Genomic DNA, 25,130 nt, shown 5'->3' with positions numbered 1-25,130 from the left:
CCGCCAGATCCAGCAGATCCCCAGATGGAGGGCTACCACCTGCACCTGATGCACCTTTGGTGAAGAGTGTGCCTGTTGTGCCTGCCCCACTTCCCCCTCCAACCAAGACAATTATTACCTATCAAATCCCCAAGAAGTGGAAAGGCAGCCCTCCACATTCTCCCTCACACACTGTGTCTAATGGCAGCATGTCTCCACCTCCACGTGCCACCACGCCATCTGAGCCAAGCAGCCCTCCGACTCAGACAGCCATTGATGTCTACCTCAGCTGGTTCTCTCACTCCCAGGTCCAGTCCTCCAACTGGGCTTGATAATCAGCCACCTCCCAGTTCGACTGACAGTTAAGTCTGAGGCAAAGTCCCCCTCCCACGCCTATCTCTCCCACAGCGGTGCCTGGACTGCCCATTGTTATCCCCTAGCTGTGTTGCTGACCATGCCAGTGTACGGTGTCACCCATTCCCTGTGCAGGTTGTAATACACTTGTCACTCCTTTGCACTATGGACTGGCCACTGGCCTTGCTGTTTGTAATTTGCATTGCCCATTCCCTGTGCAGGTCCTCATGCAGACATGTACCTCCTTTGCACTATGGACTGGCCACTGGCCTTGCTGTTTTGTAATTTGGATGCCCATTCCTGTGTAGGTTCTCATGCACACATGTCCCTCCTTTGCACTATGGACTGGCCACTGGCCTTGCTGTTTGTAAATTGGATGCCCATTCCCTGTGCAGGTTCTCATGCACACATGTCCCTCGTTGCACGATGCACTGGCCACTGGCCTTGCTGTTTGTAATTTGGATGCCCATTCCCTGTGCAGGTTCTCATGCACACATGTCCCTCCATTGCACTATGGACTGGCCACTGGTCTTGCTGTTTGTAATTTGGATGCCCATTCCCTATGCAGGTTCTCATGCAGACATGTACCTCCTTTGCACTATGGACTGGCCACTGGCCTTGCAGTTTGTAATTTGGATGCCCATTCCCTGTGCAGGTTTTCATGCACACATGTACCTCCTTTGAACTATGGACTGGCTACTGGCCTTGCTCTTGTCTACTTTTGATGCCTATATGGGTAATATGTAATAAAAACAGTTTCTCCTGTTGTCTGCTTTGTCAGTGTCCTTGCTAAATAAAAAGTTTTATGTATGGGTATGGTTTCATGTGACACATGCTCTGTATGCCACTTTAACATTGCCAAATGCTTGTTTTACTCAGAGATTTCCAGAGGTGAGGCACTTTAGTTCTTCTGGACTCTGAGGCTTGAGGGTGCAATGATGGTTGTTTGTGATGATCTACAGTTATCCTAATCATTCAATGGTCAGGTTTGCTAAATTGTACACATGTCACGTTAGGATGCAATACCACAACAGAGGTGAATTCTATCCAAAGTATTACATGCGGGCTGGCGAGGGTCCATCATATCTGTGTGATCTTTCTTGATGTGTGAACAGCAGTGTTGATGTGTGGTCATCTTGTGATGGCCTGTATTGCTAGTCACATGGGTACATTTGTATGTGTGCACTTGAGTGGTCATGAAGTTTGAAGGGGGTGACTTGGTCAGCAGTGTTGATGTGTGTGTGCACCTACAATGCCAACTGCACACATGTATGACCCAGAAGCTGAGTGACTGTTTGTTTGAATTGTCAGCCATGTGCTTCAGATTGTGGGCACATGTCGGAGTTGTAGGTTGTGCACTGTGCAGTGTGTTGGTGTGTCCTTGCACTCCTGGGGGACACCTACTTGTTGCTGCCAGTTGTGAGTATGCAGAGTGTGTGACTGCCAAGTCTGTGTTGTGTTTTGTTGCTCAGCCATGTGTCTTGTTACTGTTTGTGCTCACTGTGCAGACCTGCTCAGCCACACTGACATTATTTGTGAGTTTTCTCATGCATCGCTGTCACTTGACCCATTTTTGGCTCCAGTATGGTAGGTGGGATGTGGAGTCATACCATCCCCTATCTGTGCTTCTGATGCCTACCCATTGTGAGTGACTCCTCTATGTGTTTGTGTACAGTACACTCCTGTCCTGTCCACTACTGATGTACACACCACTTCAATCTCATGTCACCTCCCTCTTGGGTTGCCAGTGTGTGAGCCTCCCCACCACTTCATTTGTTACACTATGCTTTGTGGTGCTGATCTGTGCACAGGACCAATGCGCCACTTAGGACAGTTTCCCAATTAGTTATGTGTGATTTGCTTGTACTGGTTTGCAGTCATGATTGCTCATATGCAGTGCAAATGTTTGTGCTGCACAGTCCTCTGGTCATGTTGTTTTCACCTGGGTGTCCCTGAGTTGTGCATCTGTGGGTGTTGGGTAAGCTGTATGTGTGTTTGCTGAGGTACTGCTAACCTTCCCGAGTGTGATGTTGTCTGTATGCTGTGCTGATTTGTGTTGTGGGAGTACATGTTGTGGCACTGAGATGTGTGTGCTACTGATTTGGTTGGTGTGCACACACTGCTTGGCCTACATGCAGTGCTGTCAGTGTATGTTGCCTTGTACTTGCCTTGTGTGCATCCCCCTGGTGTCCAACTGAGTTTGCTATGTGATGGATTGGCATGTGCATCTGTTGTGTTTTTGTTGTGGATGTATGCAGTGTTTGGCCTGTGTTGGCTCTTTCTGCTGACAGATGCTCTGTGTGTGTGATGTTTTATTTGCATGCCATTGTGTGTGAGTAGTTTGTGCATTGTGATACATTCTTATGTGTGTTGCAAGTGTAGTGTGCATTACTTGTGAGTCTGCCACATGCAGCAAGGTATATTCTTGTTACTGGGCTTGTTTAGAGTGCACAATAGTGCTATGTCCTCCTATATTTGACCTGTCACTTGTCAGGATTGTGCATGTGTATGCTTGTGGTACACTATGACACCATGTTGACTCGATGGGTGGTGTGGTGTCAGTCTGTGTTAGCTTATTGTCCCATTTGTCCCAATTTGTGTTCATGATTGACTTTTGATGATGCACTTCTTGTTTGTGTTGGGGTATGGTGTCTGTGCATTGGTCCTGAGTGACAATGTTGTGTACTCCTGTTCTGTCTGGGGTCCCATTGCCTTTCCAATGTTTGGGAGGCCATATGTGGGCTTGTTGGACTTCTGTGTATGTTGGTTGTGAAGTTTGTGTTTGGCTATTGTTTTTGTGTCCGCATTGGTTCAGGCATCCCTGAGTGTGTGTGTGATGTTTGTGGATGCACCCCAGGGAGTGTGATTGGTTGTCAGTGAACTCACAGGGCATCATTTGCACCATTCTGTGTGTTTACCACTGGTGTTGAGTGCTGCAGGTGTGAGGTGGGTAGAGGAGGGGTATGTGTGAAGGTCCAACTTTTTTTTTTTTTGTCCTCATTCTCAACCCACTTAGGCTTACCCAAACTGATGATACAGAGAAAATTCCACCGTCTCAGTACACTGGATCCGCAGGCTTGTACCTGATAGGCACAGTCTGCCGGTGTTATCTCAATCAAACAGTTCTGAAGGCAGTGCCCTCTTGGGAGGCCCTTAACTCAGCTTAAAATGCCGGAACATCTCAATCGTACCCTTAAAGATAGTTAAGGGTATACCAAAGAGGGAGGGCTGTGTAATCTTTGGACTAGGGGAAAAAAACAAAAAAAACCCTAGCTCCATTTCAACAGTGTCCAGAAGTCTCGCTTCTTCTTGTTTCCTGCCCTTGAAAGGTCCAATCTGGAGACCCTCAAAAGAGATATCTGCCAGTCTTGATATGTAGGTGGTAGAGGGTCTTTCCATTTAATGCAAATCTCTCTTCTAGCAAGAAGAATAGCGTAGAATAGGAGTTTCTTGGATGGGCCTTCCAGATTATTTGCTAGGCCGAAGATAAGCATTGGTAGATTGATAGCAATTTGTATCCCTAGTGACCTTGAAAGTGTATTGCCCACCCTTTCCCAAAAATCTGCAAGGGCTGGGCAGTTCAAAAACATGTGTATATCTGATGCTGCGATTTCCCCACACCTCTCACAACTAACTGGTGGACCATTTGAGAATTTTGTTAGTCTCTGAGGATAATAGGCTCTATGAATTGTGAAGAGGTGGTTCCTGCAGAGCCAGGCTGGTTTTACAATGTCCCACAACATTTTACAAGAGTTTAACCATAATGACTGTAGATCTTGTTGTGGGATGCAGCTCTCCCAGAGTAATATTGGTAGTTGAAATTCACCATCCTCCTCTTCCATAATACACTGATACCAAAAAGCAACTTCTTTCTTTGCTGGAGATTTTTGCAAAATCAAATGCTCAAATTGGATTTTACTGCCCAGTAGATGTTTATTTCGGGAAACTTCAACTGAGGAAGCCCAGCTGGTTAGTTGCAGATATTTAAATCTAGAAAGAGATGGACCTACTTTCTCCCTCAGAACCTCCCAGGGAACTAATGTGCTATCCACAAACAGATCACCCCACCTCTCAATTCCAGCCATCCTAAGGGGCAAAGATAGACTGTCTAACAGACATTCTGGAGTCCCAGGAGAGTTCCAAATTGGAGCACTACTAGAAAAATATCCCAACTTCAGCGAAACCCTCTGCTTGACCCACATTCTTACCAACCCCTGTAGTACCTTCAACCTGACTTTTTTGAAGAACTTAGGGTCGCCGTATTTATAAAAGAAACCATCTTCTGGGATACCAGAGCCTCTCAACATGGCCAAAAACATAGTACCAGCTCCCTTACTAGTAGGTAGCTTTAGTAGCATACGTGAGTGGGAAAATTGAAACGCCCAGGCATACAGCTGTAGGTCAGGGGCTGCTAGACCTCCCTTCTCCCTACGCCTTCTAATTTTCTTCCAGGCTATCCTGGAGTGTTGGGAAGCCCAAACAAATGTATTAAATTCACTTTGTAATTTAGTCAAGGCGACAGTGTCAAAAAATAAAGGAATAGAATTAAAAAGAAAAATAAATCTAGGCAGAATGGACATTTTAATTAAATTAACTCGCCCCAGTATAGATAAGGGTAGTAAAACCCAAGATTTCATTAGCTTCCGGGTTTCTCTTGCAACCAGTGTTAAATTGTAGGTAGGAATCATATCTATGTCTTGAAGAATGTATATACCCAAGTATCTCATATTAGTTTTCAGGGGGGGAACTGATGCTGAATCTGCATGTTCCATGCCATTATTTCGGTTTTAGAAGTGTTTACCTTATAACCTGATACTATACCAAATTCTTGTGCCAACTCAATGACTGCGGGGTAAGCACTATTCAGATCTGACGTGAAAATCAAAATATCATCGGCATATAGAGCCACTTTTTTTTCCCATTACCCATACTTAAAAGAAGATACTCTGTGTTCATCTCGCAACCTTTGGGCGAAAGATTCAATGTATAGATCAAACAGTAATGGGGAAAGGGGACAGCCCTGACGCGTACCCCTAGAGATCTCAAAGGGTTCTGCAAGGGAGCCATTTATAAAAAGGTTAGCCGATGGTTTACTGTATAGGAGTGCAATAGACCGCCTAAACTTATTACCGATCTTAAACTTTGCCAAGGCCTCCGACAGGAACAACCAATTGACCCTGTCGAAGGCCTTCGCAGTGTCAAGGGTCATCACTGCAAGAGGAAGAGACCACGTTGAGGCCAGATCTATAGCCCCAATCAGATCATAGGTCAGTTCTGACAGATGACGTCCCCCAACAAAGCCCTTTTGGTCCTGATGTAAAAGAACCCCTGCAACTCTTCCAAGCCTAGTAGCCATTATAGAGGCGTACATTTTATAATCCGCATTTAGTATAGAAATTGGCCTATATGATTCACAGCTTGTAGGTGATTTTCCCGGCTTTAATATTAGGGTCATGGTTGCATTATTCCAAGACGGCGGGGGCGACATTCCATCTTGAAGGATTTGATTAAATAGGGTTGTCAGAACCGGAACTACTTCCTTAACAATACACCTATGTATCTCAGAAGGAAGACCGTCCGGACCTGCTGCCTTACCCTTTTTCAGCCTCATTATTTCTTTATAAACCTCCTCCTGGGTAACCGGTTGATCTAACACCGCTTGTTGTTCCGGGTTTAGTGCAGGGACATTTATATTACTTAACCAAGACTGAATTTTCAAAAGATCTAAGTCTCCATCCTCCCTGTAAATTTCCTGAAAAAGGGAATGAAACACCCCTCTGATATCCACATCAGAAGTATAGGATGTGCCATCCTTGAAGATAGAGTTAATATGATTTCTTGCTTGGTCAGATTTTGCTTTCCAAGCAAGACGTTTCCCTGCACCTTCGCCATATTCAAAATGGCTATTCTACTGGCCTCCCACCTTTGCATTAATCGTGAACTCAGTACAGCTTCGAGCTGCCCCTTAAGATCTCGTAGATTAGCTTGTATTCCTTCAAGGGAACCCGGATTTTGTATGTCGAGCAATGTTTGTGTAACTTTTATTTTGCTCTCTATCACAGAAATTTCTTCCTTATATATATATTTTTTTTATGGACCGAAATACTAGTTATACTCCCCCTCAGGAAAGCTTTGAATGATTCCCATACATTAACCACTGAAGCAGTATCTATATTCCTCACCATAAAACTTTCGGTCTCTCTCCGGAGGGCGAGTGAGACATCATCTAATGCCAATAGTGAACGGTCCATAGACCACGTCCTCAGCATAGGTACCGCATCTCCTTCTATAACCAAGCTCACCGCCGAGTGGTCAGAAAGATGGGAGGGGAGGTAGGATATATTTTTAACCATCTTCTTCAGTGTATGGCTGACAAGTATAACATCGATTCTAGATTGATGTTTATATTTATAGTTACGAAATGAATATTCACGTCTAAGACCCGACCTAACCCTCCATATATCTGAGTACCCCATTTGTTTCATTGCACCCATAAGACAAGCCCTTGTTTTTTGAGAAGTTAATGCACGACTGTTTGTGGATTTATCCACTAATGGATCTAGTACTATATTGAAATCCCCGGCTAATATAACTGGTTCTGGGAAATCCAACAAGGCTTATATCAAGTTTTTGAGAGAAGAGGGGTCATCCTGATCCGGACCGTAATAGCCTGCAATCGTCACTCTCAGACAGATCAGCTGAAGTTATGCGATAGCCCATCTGCCACTTGGGTCAACCGCTGATGATCTAAGAGTCGCTTGTGCAGCTTTTTTAACCAGGATTGCCACCCCTCTTGTATTAACTGATTGTGTAGTACAGATAACAAAATCAATCCATCTTGCCTTCTTGGCTACGGCTAATATCTCATGCTCAATTAAATGTGTCTCCTGCAAGATGATGATCCGCGCACTACTATCTCGTATATATTGAAGGATCCTATGTTTTCTATGATTAGTGCGCAGACCATTAACGTTCCAGGAGAGAACATGAATTGTATTCATAGAAAAACTGCCAAAACTATATGCAGTCCCACCAACCCAATTAGCCTAAAATCAAAAAAGAAACAGTGATACAAATGTGCACTTTTTTTTCTCCTTTTTTAAAACTGCCGCACAAAAAAAGAAAGCGTTTTACGGCTGAGAAGGAGGACATTTTTATTCTGATTTTTTCTCCTTGCAACACCCCACCCTGCAACTCCCAAGTAACCCCATCCCTACCCTAACCCCCAGTGACCCAGCTACCTCCCTTACCCCCCCTGAAAAGCACCCCCCCTAGTATCTGGACCTGGTCCAGTGTTCGGCACCTAACCATGTGTGGCCCTTAACTACTTAACTTTTTAATTATGTGTGCATTTCCTATATTCATTGCCGTTTGGATGTCTAAGATGATTAAAATGTCTAGAACATCAATACTTGCTTAAATCTTTCAGAAGCGCATCTGCTGCCATAACTGTCCTCACGTTGTGCATCTTGTTATTAAACATTATTTTTAGGGTTGCAGGGAATTTCAGCTGGGCTACTGCGCCCAGTTTCCTAAAATCATCTAATCTTCTGCCCAACTCCCATTGCCTTTCAAGAGTGATTCTTGACAAGTCCGATCTTATTTGGAAGGTGAAACCCTTTGCGGTTAAATATTTTTGCTTAAGTGCTAAAGTGAGGATTTGTTCTTTAAGGGCATAGGTCTGGAAATTAACTAGAATCTTTCTAGGCTTCTGCCTTTGCAAGTTTCTGCGGAACGGATCCCTGTGTATTCGCTGAATGTCCTTAAATATCATCTCATCTGAAGGCTCAGAACCCAAGGCTTCTTTTAATAGGGCGACAATGAACTGTTTGAGGTCACCTCCTTCTCTATCCTTGGGGACATTGAGGATTCGGAGATTGTTTCGCCTAGCATTATTCTCTAAAGACTCTAGACGTTCAGATAATGCTACCTCGCTTGATTTAAGGGATTTTATTTCAGTCTCAGCAAGTTCTAAATTAGCTGTAAGGTTAGTGACATTTTCTTCCAGTAGAAGTGTTCTAGTGTCTAAAAGATCTACTTCTGAACCAAGCGTCTCACAGACGGTTCTAATTTCAACTTGGTTAGCTGTAGAAACTTGAAAGCCTGTTTGATATCCTGGGATAAAGCCCTAAGAATTTCTCCAACAGAATACTCTGGATGATCATCTAATATATGGTGATCTTCCCGCATCTTTGGATCACCTGGTCCATTTGTGCTCTGATGAAGTTCAATAGTATTGACCGAAGATGGAGAGGAAAGCTCAATCTCCCCCTGTCCTGATAGTATCAACTTTTCAAGATTGGAGGCCCCTAGGGGAGACAGGGCCCGTGAACCTGGGAATATAGGAGAAATAAGATCTTGAGTGACCTCCATTAGTTTAGTAGGAGAAGAATCTCCTTTAGTCAGCTCCAAAATTTGGGGAAGCACTTTAAAATAGGACCTTAAAGAGGGCGTTATTTTTATGGATCCACCTTGTTGGGCTTTCTGTTTTTTAACGCCCCTTGTTTTTCGTGAAACCGTCCCCTCTAGGACGGATGATGATGGCTGCCCTTCTTCTTTTCTTACCGGAACGCCTGTAGGAATCGATGTCCCCTCCAAGCCTATTGGCGTCGGCTGGGTCTGATCTTTACTAACAGAGTTTTGTTTGGATTGTAGTTTTATTGACGTTCTAGATACAGCTTTCCTCCCCCTTCTCTTCAATTTTTTAGCTTCCAGGTGGTCGTGTAAATTAACTTCCGTCCCCTGGCGTCTGGATTTGGAGAAGTAACTGTAGTAACAGGTTCAGGGTCTGATATGGTCCCCCCTTTAGAAAGACTAGCATCCGTTTCTCTGACCCCCAAAACCTCAGAACCCCCCCTTCAGTGACCCCTCCAGGGTGACCCGTCTCGCATCAGCAGACTCCACGATGCCCAAACAGACCCCTACCTCGTAAGGAGCCGAGACAGGCGCCTCGCGTGTGTCGTAGCTCTTGGGACGCCAGGCTCCAGCGAGGAACGCCTAAGGGGACAGCGGGCTGAAAGCAAAACCCGGAACCAAGCCCACACATCGATAAGGAAGGGAGCCGTATACAATCCTCGGGAAAACTCAGCACCAAGTTTGCATCGAGCAAGCGGGGAAAAAAAATACGGATCTTCACGTTAAAAAGACGCCGTCGCAATCTCTAAGGTTCCATTAGCTTTTCCCGCAACAAAATCAGCATTAGTTTTCCATAACATCGGAAAAAAGGCTCAAACAAAGGGCTCCACACATAGGAGAGGTGCCGCGACCGCTCAGCTGGTGGCCGCCATGTTTCCTCCCTGCTGAAATGAGAGCAGCCCACTTTGAAGGTCCAACTTGTATTTGACAGTTAGGGAGTGTGACAATGAGCCATGTGTGTTGTGCTGATGACATACACATGTCAAGTAAGTTGACACAGATGTGTGGCTGATCACTGTTTGACTTCAGACACTTCCTATCATTCCTGTGCCAATGCATGGCTTGCCTTGATGTCTCCCTGAGTTGTTGCATGGAGGTCACTTTGGTTTAATTTCACTCACTGTGCCACCCATGTCTGATTTGATGGCCTAAGGGTGGTGTGGTATGTTCCTTCTCTTGCATGTGATGTACACATGCTTTGTGGCATGCTCCAATGCTTTCCAGCACTGTCCACTTCACTTTTGGATAGCCCATTTATTGTCCTCTATTGCTGCTGGCATCTGGTATGTGTATGTGTATGTGGCAGAGTGTCATTGTGGGGTATTTGTGAGTGACTTGAGAGGCAGTGTGGACAGTTCAGTGGATGTTCATATACAGTGTGAGTCTTCATTTTGTGATTAGACTCAGTTTGCTTGACTTGAGTGGAAGGTAGGTGTGAGAAGGAGGGATGCCCTGCTCCTCAGCTTCTGTGCAGGGTGTTCTTCTTCACCCCCACCTTCTGAGACAGGCTCCCTGGTTGTTTGTTGTGTAAGGTGCAGGATCTGGCTACACCTGGAAGATGAATTGTGCAGAGGGGCACAAGAGGAGCACACAGCATGTCCCCAAATGGGTGTGGGGTGCGTAGTGTGTGAAGGGTGGAGGTGGGGTCCTGTAAATCTTTGTGGACTGCCCATGCCTGGCGCCGGCCCTGCCTACTACATTGTGCGCAGGTTTTCCCGCGTCTGCACCGCTGCAGTGACGTGACCGGGACATTAAAGTGATTCCGCGGTTGATGGGTGACCCAGATGCGGAGGGGTGATTTTCTTAAAGGTAGGACATGTGTGGGTACACTTGGGGATGTGTTACTGTCCCCACCAGAGTGTCTGATGTGGACAGGAACCGTATGTCAGCACAGGAGTTGTGTGTTGTGGCTGTGTGCGGAGTTGTGTATTTGCATACCTGTGGCGTTGTCCGCGACGGTGCATTAATTACTGGTAGTGGAGGAGGTACAGCACCGGAAAGGCTTGTAGAGCTGGATCCATTGCGGTCGGGATTGGGAGGAGGGGGCCGGAATCTGGTTTCGCGTTCTGCCATCTCTGGTTGGGTGGTTTCTCCTCTGCGGTGTGACGAGCTGTTTGGGGCATTCTGATTTGTATGGTGGACGGGACGTCATTCCGCACTGCAGTGGGTCTCTATTGGCTCCCACCGCCGCGGTGGCGGGCGCATATTTATGGCTACTGGATCTGCGTAGGGTTTTAAGTATACAGGAAAAATGGCCCTCAATCTAGTTCGCGGAAGAGTGTTTGCAGCTAAGAATAGTTGTGGTGCAGCCAGGTTAGGGGAAAACCCAGATAACCCCTGAAAATATGTGGGTGCGGACCCACATTGAAATTTGAATCCAAGTCCTGGGCACACGTAGTATTTGAGGTTATAAATACACGGTAATGGAGCTGAGTATGAAACAAAGGTCAACACCAGTAGGTTATTTTTGTTACAGAAAATGATTCAATCAATGTCTTTGAATGTATCACATAAGAGTACCAGTACTCATATGTGATACATTCAAAGACATTGATTGAATCATTTTCTATTACAAAAAGAACCTACTGGTGTTGACCTGTACAATAACCCCTTTGTTTCATACTCAGCTCCATTACCGTGTATTTATAACCTCAAGTACTACTCTATACGTGTGCCCAGGACTTGGTTGCATATTTATGGCTGTCCACGCCGCACTGCGGCGGACGGGAAATGGGTTATGTTTGCCCACTGTAATATGGCGGGCGCGAAGACCACTGATGGAGTGCGGAAAAAGACATTTTCCGCCACCGTCAGCACCGTGGTTGTGCCTCCGCCCGCCATCCTAATGAGCCCCTAAGTCCTGCTATATTGGGCATAATCTTTACCACGAAGTAAAACATGCAATACGAACACTTTTTCACCAGAAGCACCCCAACTTCTGCCCAATCACGGCCTGTACTCAAGAGAACCAACATCGGGGCGGAGCCAAAGCCCCTCTCTCAGTAGTGCTTCTTAGAGCTTTTTTTCTGATGATCACATAAGGTTACAATGGATGCGTTGTGAAGCCAGAACTAAAAAATAACTAAACAAAAACAAAACGTCTTGAAATCATGAGTCATTGTTTCCCTTATAGACTACAGGCCGAGCCGTATGCTTGCTGCCTTCAAGCAGTGCTAGACTCTTTCCTGAGAAGCTCAAACAATTATTTTCTAATTTTGTTTGTGCATTGGTTACATGGGAATCTACTCTAGTAAATTCATTAAATCTACACCTTAGTGATCAATTGGGAAACAGTATCACAACGTAGCTGTTTTTAGAGAATATCAGGACCCATTAGCGTTGTCTCGGTGTCAGACAGTGACTTTGCCGAGAACAGTGTAGCTTCATTTACTTATTCTGGCCCATTTTTACTCTGAGACAACCTTACACTACCCAATGTAATTCCTTTGTTATGTATGGTGAGTTTCTATTTGCCTTCCATTTGTTTGTCACGGATGTGAAAGTATGATTTCACCATTTGTAACAAGACTCAAACCGCAGCCTCTAGTGCGGCCTTGCTGACTCACTGGGGTGAGGCAGCCCAAAGAGAACCAGTTACTATGGACCAAGTTCCCCATTTGCCCTCAATGTTTCACAATCCCCTGATTTAGCTACTGATGTAATGAGCTGGGCTTGTCACCAAAAACAGAATGCCTGTTTCGGACAGAACTGGGTCTCCCTCATTACTCCAGGTCTAAGAGCTTGTCTGTGACTGACTGCCTGGCAAAGGACAGCTTACAAAGTCAGCCTGTGAAAACATTGTTTACAGCTGATTCCTATAGTAAAACTCACAGGCACCCGCACCGCAAGTTGAAACATCTAATAAATGCTGTCCAGAAAACCGTCTCCTGAGCTCATATACAGTGGCATATGCACAATGATAGGAACCCCTGCAGAATGTGCCGAGGGGCCCGATGTTCCTACATTTCACAAATCGTTCATTCACTCTGGGCTAAATGGGCCCCAGATGTTAGCTTTCACACAGATCGCGTATACATGGGTGTGGCTGTACACTGATGCAAGGACATACACACAGATATCCTTACACACACACCAAGGCACCCATAGACAATCAGGTTAGCACACAAACAGACCCCAATACATATAGACCTGACACTGTTGCGGGTGTTGCTGCAGTGGTCACCAAAACCCTCATAATCCATCTAGTGAGCCCAGGAAGGAGGGGCACCAGATGCTTAAAAGCGCACTCTGCCACCCAGACATGGGATGCTGTTGCTGGTGTTGCTGCAGGAGGGACCACAACCCCCATAACCCATCTTTTGCACCCAGGAGGAGGGGCTCTAGATGCTTAAAAGCGCGACTTGCCACCCAGGCGCAGGACGCTGATGTTGGTGTTCCTGCAGGGGGCACCAAAACCCTCATAATCCATCTAGTGAATCCAGGAGGAGGGGCTCCAGATGCTTAAAAGTGAGCTCTGACACTTGGGCGCAGGACGCGTCGGGGCAAAGAGCGGTTCCGTCTGAGCCCATCAGAGCCTGAAGGAGGCTGGGCTGAGCCACCCCTCTTGGCCTTTCCATCCGAAAGTACTTTTGTCTCAACTTTCCCAGGGTCTGTGAGCCGCTAAGTGGTGTATTTTGTTGCCCTGGTTTTGTTCAGTATGAGCTCAAGGAAAATTACCAGCACCTTATCAGCATCCACTCAGTGGCGGCTCCTCAGCTAAGGCGGAGGAGCATCGCCCCCCTGCTTTGCAGCAGTGAAAGAAAGGAAAAATAAAATGATAATAACTTGATGTAATTATCATTTTATTTGTTCCTGCTGTGACAGCGTGGGGCGGGGCGGGCTGCTCTGCTGGGGGAGGAGTGGTGAGCACACTGAAGTGCGCATGACACTTTAGCCGGCTGTCTATGGCCGGCCAAACAGTCATGTGCACTTAGCATGTTCTCCACCCAGGCTGCATTACAGCCTGGTTGGAGAACATACCCAGGCCTCCAGTCCCTGTCTAAGCGCTGAACTACGGCACTCAGACTAATCACAACGAGCCAATTACAATGCTGTATTGCAGTATTGTGATTGGCTCAGGGGAACCTGTCTGCTTCCTGTTCGGCCATGGGAGAGAACGATGAGGAGGTGTCTTTTCTTTTTTTTATACCCCATAACCGCCTCACCACCCCAGATTTGTGCTGGCCGCTACTGCATCCAATCCCCTCAGTGAAATGCACATCTATAGATCGGATGTTAGAGAGAGCAGTGGGGGTTATTACCAAAGAAATTGCCCTAACTGAGAGAAGACTTTCTATGAGTGTGTGGCCTGTCTCAGCTCTGCTAGCTAATACTTTGCCCCCACCTCATTTTTAGGCTTGTCCTCTTACACAATAGCTAACGGTATCACAAGTGCGCCCAACACAGCAGTGACCAATATTTACAGCCCCCAGCCGGTGATTTTCCCAAAGAGGGCCAAGTTGGGTACCCAGATCAGGGACTGACTGCTTCTTCTCCGATTGCTGAGTTGGGAGTTTCCAACTCAAGTTTATTTAATATTGATGTTTTTATGGAAGATTGTCTTACTAAGCTTCGGGCACTTTTACAAGTTGAACGTTTCCCCCTTGTTGAGCGACTAACAGCAATTGAGTCTCAGTTAGCATCTCTTCCACAGCAGTCCTCACATATTCCTACAGCCACTTATGCAGACACTAAGGTTGTGCAATCTATTTGGACGGGCCTCAGTTATTGATTATACTTTGGTAACCAGGCGTTTTTAACCATGGCAGTCTCAGGGCTACATAATGGAGATGAAGAGGGGGGACCACAATGCTTTAATTACAGCAGACAGTTTCCCTCTGCATAAGACTAAAACCCCGGCTGTATCTATACCGGTCACCAACCACGCTAATGATGGCATTAGACGTGTTTGGTACTTGAAAGATCCCTACACTAGTCTAAGTCACCGTTTAAAGGAACATCAGCAAGCATTTCAAGGCTGTCTGGTGGATGTCCGTGGGGCCGATCTATTAACTCACTATGACTGTCTATGCCTATGCATTAGGAATCATTTGTTGAAGCCCATCTGACACACCCAAGACAGTCATTGCTCAGCCGCCAAACCACGATTAAGGAAGGCATGTTTGGTAACACCTAGATAGTCCAGGGAGATCTGTGAGGCCATGTCATCCTGTCGCAACATTTTAAAGTCCAGAAAGGAGGCCCTTAACAAAAGGGATTGGGAATGCTCAAAAATGTGAGCATAGAGGAACAATAGCAAAGTATTCTGGGATACTGTTAACAAGTTCAGGCAAAGGGGTGCCTCGACCAACAATAATTGGAGTAGTCCTGGACACAACCTGCATAAGAGCATTTCCTCCCTCTCAGAGGATCTGGGATGTTAGGGATGTTTTAAGGTCCTGCGTGTTCTTTGCCATTTGGACTTGATGCCATTGTGCATCTTGTTGGTTCCGTATACCAGATGCAGAGCAAGATCCTTTTAGTGGGACATCAGGAGGCAGTGGCTCCAGCATCACACAGTTTCTGTTTATGTAAAGATATTCTGCTCTGTCTTCCCTGATCTCCATTCATAAATGCTTCCCTCCAGCCACTCAGTGGATCATCTTTTGAGCCCTTTTCAGCTTCAGGAAGTTGTTATTGACACCTCCTTGTTAGGATAAGGTTCTCATGTGCGGAAGAAGATGGGTTAGACCCTTTGGTCTCAATGAGGAAACATATTGAGCCATTCATCACTGGAGGAACACAAATAGGAATTGCATCGTCAAGTGACCGACATGATCTTTGCTCTACTGGGATGTCCATTTAGAGATCTTTGCAACACTTCTGAACAAGAAATGCCCTATGTTATGTGCCCTGTAGTTCCCACCATGTGATCCACTTTTCAGTTTAACCCTTTTCTCCTTCCAACCAGAGCAGATCTGGTTTTGCAGCAATTTGGTTGGGTGCTTCACCCCAGTCCTAAAACATTTTGTCCACATACATTGAGCTTGCATGGTGTTGATTGTAGGCCTTCTGCCTGCCGGTTGAAGTACTGTATGCAATCTCTTTGTAGCTTGCCTTTCTTTTTTTTTTATTATATATATTTTTATTGAACATTTGGCACAGCACAATCAGTAGGCGATATAATAAAACATGAGCGTTGTTACATATCAGTGATGGTCCAGGAGAGTACAGATATAACACAGGATTTTACATAAGAAATTCAGCTACCTTGACCCCTCTGTTTCTCTCAGGTGCAGCAGGGTGTCATTTATCTTGCCTAAGTTGGCGTGTAAGTCAGTCACTATCGTCTGATTCTTGCACAGGCGGGGGAGGTTCGCAGATGTCACCCCGGTAGTGATTTCACTTGCCCCAGATTCGTGTCCATTTCTTTGGGCAGCCTCTGTGTATATAGACAGATTTCTCTGTTACCATTGTGTGGTCCATGTCTCGACACCACTGCTGCAGCGTCGGGGACTGGTCCGAACCCCATCGCTGTGCTATGTTTCGTTTGGCTAGTGTTGCCCCCAGTGTTACCCAGGCTTGATCTACGCGATTTAAATCTGTAGGTTCCCAAATGTTGAGCAGGCAACACTTGGGCTCAGGTGGAACAACCACCCCGGAGACCTGGGATTTGGTGAGCAGAACTGAAGTCCAAAAGGAAGCGATCTTCGGACATTCCCAGAGTGTGTGCCAAAAGGTCCCCTCGGTCCCACAATTACGTAGACAGTAGGGAGTGTCAGCCTTTCCTATTTTGTGTAGCAGTAGCCGTGTGTAATAAATGCAGTGTAAGATTTTTAGTTGGAGTAACCTGAGGGTAGAGGGTATTGCGACCTCCCTGGGGGACATCAGGGACATCTGCCAGTCGTCCTCATCTAACTCTCCCACCTCTGCTTCCCATCTTTGCTTCAGGACTGCCGTTGGGTCTGGTAAATTGTTCTTTATGTTCCGGTAAGTCAATGACATGGCTTTCATTTGAAGATGGTCCGTTAATAATCTGTCCTCCAGCGGCGAGGACTCGGGGAAATTGGGTATTTACTGGGATTACCACTTGTAGAGCATGCCGTATTTGGCCGTACCTGTAAATTTCAGTGTGTGCCAGTCCGTAGGTTTCCTGCAACTGAGCAAAGGGCACCATTCCCCCTTCTGCCACAAGTCTCCCACCCTGGAAATCCCTATGAGGTCCCACTCTCGGAAACCCTTGGTATTTTTTAGTCGTCCTAGGCGTCGGGTGTCCCAGAGCGGTGTCGCCTGCGTGAGTGTCCCCCTCCACCCCATCCCCCTCTGTGCCTCATGCCAAATTTGAAGTGTATGGGCCGTAGGGCCTGTGTAGTGCGATTTCTTTATAGTATTGTAGAGAGCACCGAGTACCCCTTCAGGCTCATGGAGATGGCGATCCATGCGAAATGCGGGGTCGTCGTGTGAAGCATGAAGCCATTGGTTAATAGTTAGCTGCGACGCCCAATAGTAAGTCCTGATGTGTGGAAGAGCGATTCCCCCATCGTACCATCCCTGAACAAGCTTCCTCGTGGCTATGCGAACTGTCCCATCATCCCAAAGGAGTTTGGTCACTTCGGCATCTAAAAGGGAAAAGAAGGAGGGGGGGAACATGAAAAGGTGTGTTCTGTAAGGCATACAAAAATCTGTGCAATGCTATCATTTTGAAGAGCGCCGCCCTACCCAGCAGCGTGAGAGGGAGAGAGCACCAGTGCAGTACGTCCCGGCGGAAGTGGGCAAGCGGCTTCATAAGGTTTTCAGCGATGAAGCGTTCGACTTGTGGGGTGACATAAATACAGAGGTATACGAAACCGTGCTCAGCCCGCTGGATATGACAGTTCCGTGGCATCCTGGGGGAGGGCCGTGGAGAACGTAAAGCAATGACTTCGCCCAGTTTATAGTATATCCGGATGCCCTGCCATATGCCGGGCAGATGTCAAGGAGGCAAATCAGTGATCGGGAGGGTGCCGCCATATACAGTAGGATATTATCTGCATATAACGAAATGCGGTCCTCTCATCCCGTCGCCCATCTGAGCCCTCTGATGACCGGGTCCTGGCGGATTCATGCCCCCAGAGGCTCCAGCACTATTGCGAATAGCAGCGGGGAGAGCGGACATCCCTGTCTTGTACCCTTGCCCAGAGGGAAGTCACAGGAAGTGCGACCATTCGCCACGACATGTGCCATGGGTTTATTGTAGAGGAGGTGCACCCAGGCGCCAAATTTGGGTAGGAATCGCATGTGGCGGAGAACCGCAAAAAGAAAGGGCCACTCTACCATATCAAATGCCATGAGGGCATCTAAGGAAAGGATGACCACGTCCTCAGCGATGGTGGAACTGCGGGCTATGATCCCATTAAGCCTGCGAAGATTTAGGGCCGTGTTGCGGTGAGGCATAAAGCCGGATTTATCAGGATGAATTAAGGTAGCGAGATGGGTCTGAAGACGCATGGCCAGCGCCTTGGCCAATATCTTTGCCTCCGCATTGATTGCCGATATCGGCCTGTAGGAAGCACATTCTTCCGGTGGCTTTCCTGGTTTGTGAATCGTGACTATTGTCGCTAGTCGCTGGTCCCTGGGGAGCTCCCCCATCTCCAGACTGGCCCTATACATATTGAGAAGGTGTGTTGTGATATGCGTATCCATTCTCTTATATAACTCTATTGGTATACCATTGGGGCCGAGAGCTTTCCCATGCTTGAGGGCCACGATGGCGGTGGCCATCTCATCCGAGGTGACCTCAACCCCAAGCTCTGCGACTGCCTCATCTGATAAGGAGGGCATGTGAATGTCCTTTAGGAAAGCCATGTTATCTTCAATAGTGTTAGGAGCTATTGGTTCGTAAATCCCCTGATAATGAGCGGCGAGGGAGTCTACGATTTGCTGTGGGTCGCTGGTGATTCCACCGTTTGCCATACGGAGTTGGGCTATCCACCTGCTGGCCCGGTCCTTTTTGGTAAGCCAGGCGAGAAGTCTGCCTGCTTTATCACCTGTCTCATATACGGTGTGCTTCGAGTCCTGGAGCAGCGCCCTCGCCCCCTTCCATGAAAATGCTTTATACGCCTGCTGTGCCAGAGTGAGTGTGTGGGTGGAGTCATCTGTTGGTGTCTGAACATGGTCCGCCTCAGCGGCAGCCACCCTCTGCTCCAAATCCTCCATCTGCTGTTTCTGCATTTTCTTGTGCCTGGCTATCAGGGAGATCGCCTGTCCACGGAGTACCGTTTTGTAGGCCTCCCACAGCGTTACCGGGGAGGTAATGGATTGATCGTTTTCAGGAAAATATTGTTTTGTACTAGTGCGGAAACCCCTTCTTATCGTGGAGTGGTGTAGGTAGCCAGGGTGTATGGGAAAAACCCTCCTTCATATATCTGCATGCGATGAAAGCGTCAAGTATAGGGGTGAATGATCTGATATTCCACTGGGCAGATGTTGGATTTCTGTTACCCGGTTTAGTCCTGCCGCAAACAGGAACATGTAGTCAATTCTAGAGAGGCTATTGTGTACCCCTGAGGGGTGTGTGTATTATCTGTCCTGCGGGTGGGTAGCTCGCCAAACATCTATTAAGCCTATGGCGTTAGTGAAATCTAATTATTTGACCTGGGTACTGCGTGGTTCCCTGGGAGGATGCTTGTCTAGGGCAGCGTTGATCACTGCGTTAAAATTTCCGCCCACTGTAGTATCACCTGTAGGCAGCGATAACAAAAATGTACTAAGGGCTGGAAGCGCCATTTGGTGTAGTGCCGGAAGGATATACACTGAAACCACATTATAGGACCGTCCCTCCCAGGTGTAAGTCAGTGCCACGAAGCGCCCCTGTTTGTCCATTTTGGAGTCAGTGAGTATGAGTGGGAAGCATTCAATGAGGAGAATCCCCACCCCCCGGCAGCCAGAGGTGAACTCTGAGTGTGCCGCCATTTTGTACCCCCATCTGTCCAGGGCCCTAGTGGCTGAGCCAACCAGGTGCGTCTCTTGTATTAGGACTATCGCTGGAGCTTTCCGTATCATATATTGAAGAACTTGTCCCCTTTTAATCTTGTCACCTAGTCTGTTCATGTTCCAGGATAGGAGCGTAATGGGGGGGGCGGGACCCATGGCCGCTCGAAGAGGGTTGTCAGGGGTGTCCGTCACCGCAGCAGTGTGTGCCATCTGCTGAAGCATAGGAGCAGGAATCTATACTCGTTCGTGGGGCCTACCGAAGTATGCTGATGTATGTGCCATTGCAAAATCAAAATAAAACAAACAACCTGAAAAGGAAGAACAATCCCTCTACCCGCCTCCCCCCTCCCTGCCTCCCTGCCCGGCGGACCCCAACCTGCCCCCACCACCCCAACTGAGCAGAGTGCTTAAGTCCCATTGCTAATACTTGCGTGGGGGGTAAAAGTCTGTCCGAGAGTCTCTGAAGCCCCCGTGTGTGTTGATGATGCAGTGGCATGGTCTGTTCTTGAGGTGCAATACTTGGCCAAAGGTTTGTGGTCTTCCTCAAAACCTGCCTCCGGAGTGGATCGCGTCCAGACAGAATGATCAGTTTGTCCTCCTAATCAGTCAGTCAGTGCTGGTTTGGAGTCCAAAGTCCCTCATTCTTCCTTATCCTCGGAATCTGGTGATCCCGATCGCTGCGATTCCGGGCGTCGGTGCTGCTGCTGGGACTTAAGCTTTGCGGGTTTCGTCGCAGGCCGCCATCCATCCAGCCAATCTCGGGGTTCCTCTGGTGTCAGAAAGAACCACGCTCTGCCCTCAGCCTCCACCCCAGCTTTGCCGGGAGTAACTTGCCTTTCTGATGTTCTGCATCTGCTCTGAGCCCTGAAACATCTTGAATTTGACTACACTCTTGGTTGGCATATTTAACTTAGCTATTAGTGCCTTTTATATGCAGTGGCGGCTGTTGAGGTTTGTGAGTGGTGTGGCATATTTAACTTAGCTATTAGTGCCTATTATATGCAGTGGCGGCTGGTGAGGTTTGTGAGTGGTGAGGCTGAGCTTGTTCGGCAGGGATCAGGGTGCACAGCATTTATTTTGGGGGGGGGTTGTTAGTCGCCTTTGCAAATCTGATTTACCAAAAATGCAATATAAAGATGCATTTTCCGTCTCATTTTTAAAAAGAAAAGAAAAACAATAGCTTTCATTGGCCTGGCTTGGTAGGCAAGCCTGACTTCCATTTTCCTGACTTCCTTCTTCCAAATGTGAGCTCCATCCCTCGCCAGGCTCAAAGCACAGGTGCTTCATCAGATCAACCAGCCAGACAACCTACAGGCAAGGTGCATGGCCAAGCCTCCCGCTTCTTGTGGGATGAACCTCCTCCCAACTTCCTCACTGAGCACTTCTTGAAATGAGGAATCCTTAAATTTCCTTTGCTCCTACTCCCTTTTACAGCTTTGGAAACCGATAAATGTATCTAGTTGAGAGAGGCTGCATCAAAGTCTTGACTTCATAGACACCAAGGAGAGTCAAGAGGAAGAAGTTTCATGACTCCCAGTAGATCTTCCTGGCCTGCACTAGTATCTCTTGAAAGGTGTGCCACCACCCCATCGTGCACCTCTTCCCCTATCTTGCTTTCTCTTCCCAATACATCCCTTGCTCCCCACTTCCTTCCTGATATCCAGATGCCCAAGAAGTAGCTGCTCATAGTTCACTTCTGCCCTGCCCTCTACTGTATGGGTGCTTGGTGGAAGACCACAAACTCTTCAAGGCTCCTTCCTCATTGGGGCTGCATGTTTGCCTTCCTTACTCTTAGTCCCTCATTTCCATCTCTAGCTCTTTCCCATCACTTGGTATCTGTCCCCACTCACCTCGCCCCTCTGTGGTGATACAATGGTGATGTAAAGCACTGAGTAAATAAGGACTATATTATAACATAACACATGCTGATATACAGAAAGTCCCATATGTAAACAGAAAAAAAGTAAGTGAAGTTTATGCTAGTAAACCTACACATTTAAACAGAGACAGATAGATATGGCAAAACACACATTTGTACTTAAGTGTGTTGGCTGCGCATGCATGCATGCACATGTATACACATGGCTCACACATCCATTAATGCACATGTGTATATACAATAAGGGATACCTGTACTGATAGGGGCAGACAAGTGTATGTGCGTGCCAGTGTTCATCTGAAAGAGAGTCTCAGAAATACTGCATGCACATTTGCATGCATTAGGTGCTACCAACCATTCATGCAGCAGTCTCATGAAGCATCTGCTTTGAGAGTGATGCACACTACTCCACTACACATTAGAATGGTGTTAAAAACAATTTAAGCATTTCTCAGCTTGCACCAAGTAAATCATTTTATGTGGTACAATAGTACCATTCAACACCACTCTTAACCAGCTGCCTAGATCACAAGTGGCATAGTACTCGCACATTTCGAACACTCTTCAAAACACATTCCACCTCACAATCCACATACTCATGCATCCAACACACAACAAATACGTGTGCCACAAGCACATATACTGACTTTCTGCAGCTTTCTCTTGCCAGAACACATATGTGCAATCTTTTTTTTTTTTTTAACACAAGTTTTATTGAAAATAAAAACCACAACTCAGCAGCAGTAATGACACTTACACCGTGACCTCAGCAGGAGAAATATACATTTGGGCGTTGGAAATAAAAGGCAATATATTAGGGGCACCAAAAAGTAACTCAGAGCAATTAGTAAAGCAGTACAGAGGGGGTAACATGAACATGTTAGGATCGGGGAGCCCCCCACACACTGTTTCCGTTGGTCCGGAGGTTTCAAGTTACAGCGCCTGTCCCTGCTGTCTCCAATATAGCCAGTCTATACCGTCTAAGTTCCACCGTAGGAGAAATACAGATGTCCCCACGGTATTTGTTCCATCGTCCCCACTTTTGATCCCATTTCAGCGGGCAGCCTCTGCCTTTATATACAGTTTTCTCCGCTATCATGGCATGATCCATATCGTTGGCCCAAACTCGTAGCTGTGGTATAGTGTCCACCCCCCATTTCTGGGCAATATTCCTTTTTGCAATGGTCCATCCCATAGCAGACCACGATTGTTCTGCTTGGGTGAGGTCCGTAGCCTCCCAAACATTAAGGAGGCAGAACTGGGGAGAAGGGAGTATGGATTTACCAATGGACCTCGCCATCTGTCGGGTAACGTCTTCCCAGTATCGCTGTATGTGGGGGCATGCCCATAGAATATGTATAAACGTACCTATTTGGTCACAGTGCCGTAGGCAGAGCGTGTCCAGTCGTCTCCCCAATTTGTACAACAGTTTTGCATCAAAGTATACACGGTGTAAGATTTTAAGCTGCACGAGCCGGATTTGCATTGGTACTGCTACCTCTCGAGGGGAGGCTAATGCTTCAGTCCAGTCCTCGTCAGTCATTTCCCCCAAGTCCGCCTTCCAGCTAGCCCTTAATTTCTGCATTGGATCGGCCCGGTTATTAATTAGTTTCTTGTATGTCAAGGAGATAGCCTTACGGTCCATTGGGTCCAGCAACAACCTATCTTCCAAAGGCGAGGAGTCTGGGAGGGGGGCATCTGTGGGGAGGGCACTGTCAATGGCTTGGCTAATTTGAAGATATCGGAAATGTTCTGATGGTGCAAGCTGGTATTTGAGTTGGGGTTCCGCAAAGGACGCCTTTTTGCCTTTGATCCATACATCCCCTACCGTAGAGATACAGATTAGGTCCCATTTATCGAACCCTGCACAGGTGCTCAGCCATCCCAGAATGTCAGGTTCCCAAAGTGGGGTGGCCTTCGTCAGTCGCCCATGCCATCCCATGCGCCGTTGGAGCCTGTGCCATACTTCTACCGTTCGGGCCGTAGGGCCACTCAAGCCTAGTTTTTTGGGGTTTGAGTATAGCGCTCTATTATAGCCTCCCTTTCCCATTAGCTATCGATCGGCACGGAAATTGGGGTCAGCCTGGGATCCGAACACCCACCTGTTGATGGCAATCAGTTGTGATGCCTGGTAGTAGAGGCGCATGTCCTGCGGTCCTATGCCTCCATCGTACCATCCCATGGTGAGTTTATGCATGGCGATACGAGGCGGTCCATTATTCCATTTTTTTTCCATAATTGCTGCCTCGATCTGCAGAAAGTAGGATTCGGGGATCGGGATGGGCGCATTCTGCAGGGCGTAATGAAAGCGTGGCAGGGCAAGCATGTTGATTAAAGATGCCCGACCCAAAAGTGTAAGGGGTAACGTCTTCCAGTGGACGACGTCTGATTTGAGCCTCTGTAATGGGCCCGACAAGTTCCGATCATAAAACAGGGCTGAGTCTAATGTTATAAAGATGCCGAGGTATTGGAAACCCTCTGTTGCCACTGGTATGGTGTACCCCCTGGGACTGTGCGGTGGGTCACCCCAGAGGGAGTCCATCTGGGATTTGGACCAGTTGATCTGGTAGCCGGAGTGGGCCCCAAAGATGTGGAAAATGTGGAGAACATGGCGGAGCGAGCGCGCTGGGGATGCTAGATAAAGTCAAATGTAATCCGCATATAAGGCGATGCGGTCCTCGTGTTCTTCTGTCCATTTAAAGCCTCTGATCTCAGGGTCTCCCCTGATCCAGACCGCTAGTGGCTCAAGGGCCAGAGCAAAGAGAAGTGGTGACAATGGACAGCCCTGTCTTGTACCGCGGCCAAGGGGGAACGAGCCCGAACGGTGATTGTTCACTGAGACGTGGGCAGTGGGAAGGTTATATAAAAGTCTGATCCATCCGATCAGCCTAGGCCCAAACCCCACGCGAGCCAGGACTGCAAAGAGATAATCCCAGGCCACCGTGTCGAATGCCATTTTGGCATCGAGCGCGAGCACGATTGCTTCCTCTTGTAGTGTTGCCACGCGACCCATTGCTCCGTGGACACGGCGTAGGTTGCGTGCAGTATTGCAGCCCGGCATAAACCCCGACTGATCAGGGTGGATCAGTGCAGTGAGATACGGAAGCAGATGGTTGGCCAACGGCTTGGCCAAAATTTTGGCCTCCACAGTGATCAGGGAAATGGGTCGGTACGATGCGCACTCATCCGCTGGTTTACCGGGCTTGCGGATGACTACTATGGTGGCGGTGCGGATATCAGCTGGGAGGATGCCAGTCTCATAGCACTCGTTATACAGATTCAACAAGTGGGGCGTGAGTTTCATAGCCATGGGTTTCAGGAGCTCAATCGGTATCCCATTGGGGCCCATAGCCTTGCAGACCCGGATATCTTGAATGGCTTTTTGTATCTCCTCGACCGAGATATCTGCCTCCAAGTCCTCTTTCTCTTGCTGGGAGACACACTGCACCCCAATATTGGCAAGGAGGTCTGCCGCCCATGGTGCTTGTGAATGTTGTGGCATAGTGTAAATATGCTCATAGTACTTTGCGAACGCTTCAGCAATGTTCTGAGGGTCAGTGGTCAACATGCCGTCCGGCCCTTTAATCGCGCC

This window comes from Triturus cristatus, chromosome 2_2 (genome assembly GCF_964204655.1).
Source record: "Triturus cristatus chromosome 2_2, aTriCri1.1, whole genome shotgun sequence".
Classification (NCBI taxonomy): domain Eukaryota; kingdom Metazoa; phylum Chordata; class Amphibia; order Caudata; family Salamandridae; genus Triturus; species Triturus cristatus.
This window is presented reverse-complemented; position numbering follows the sequence as displayed.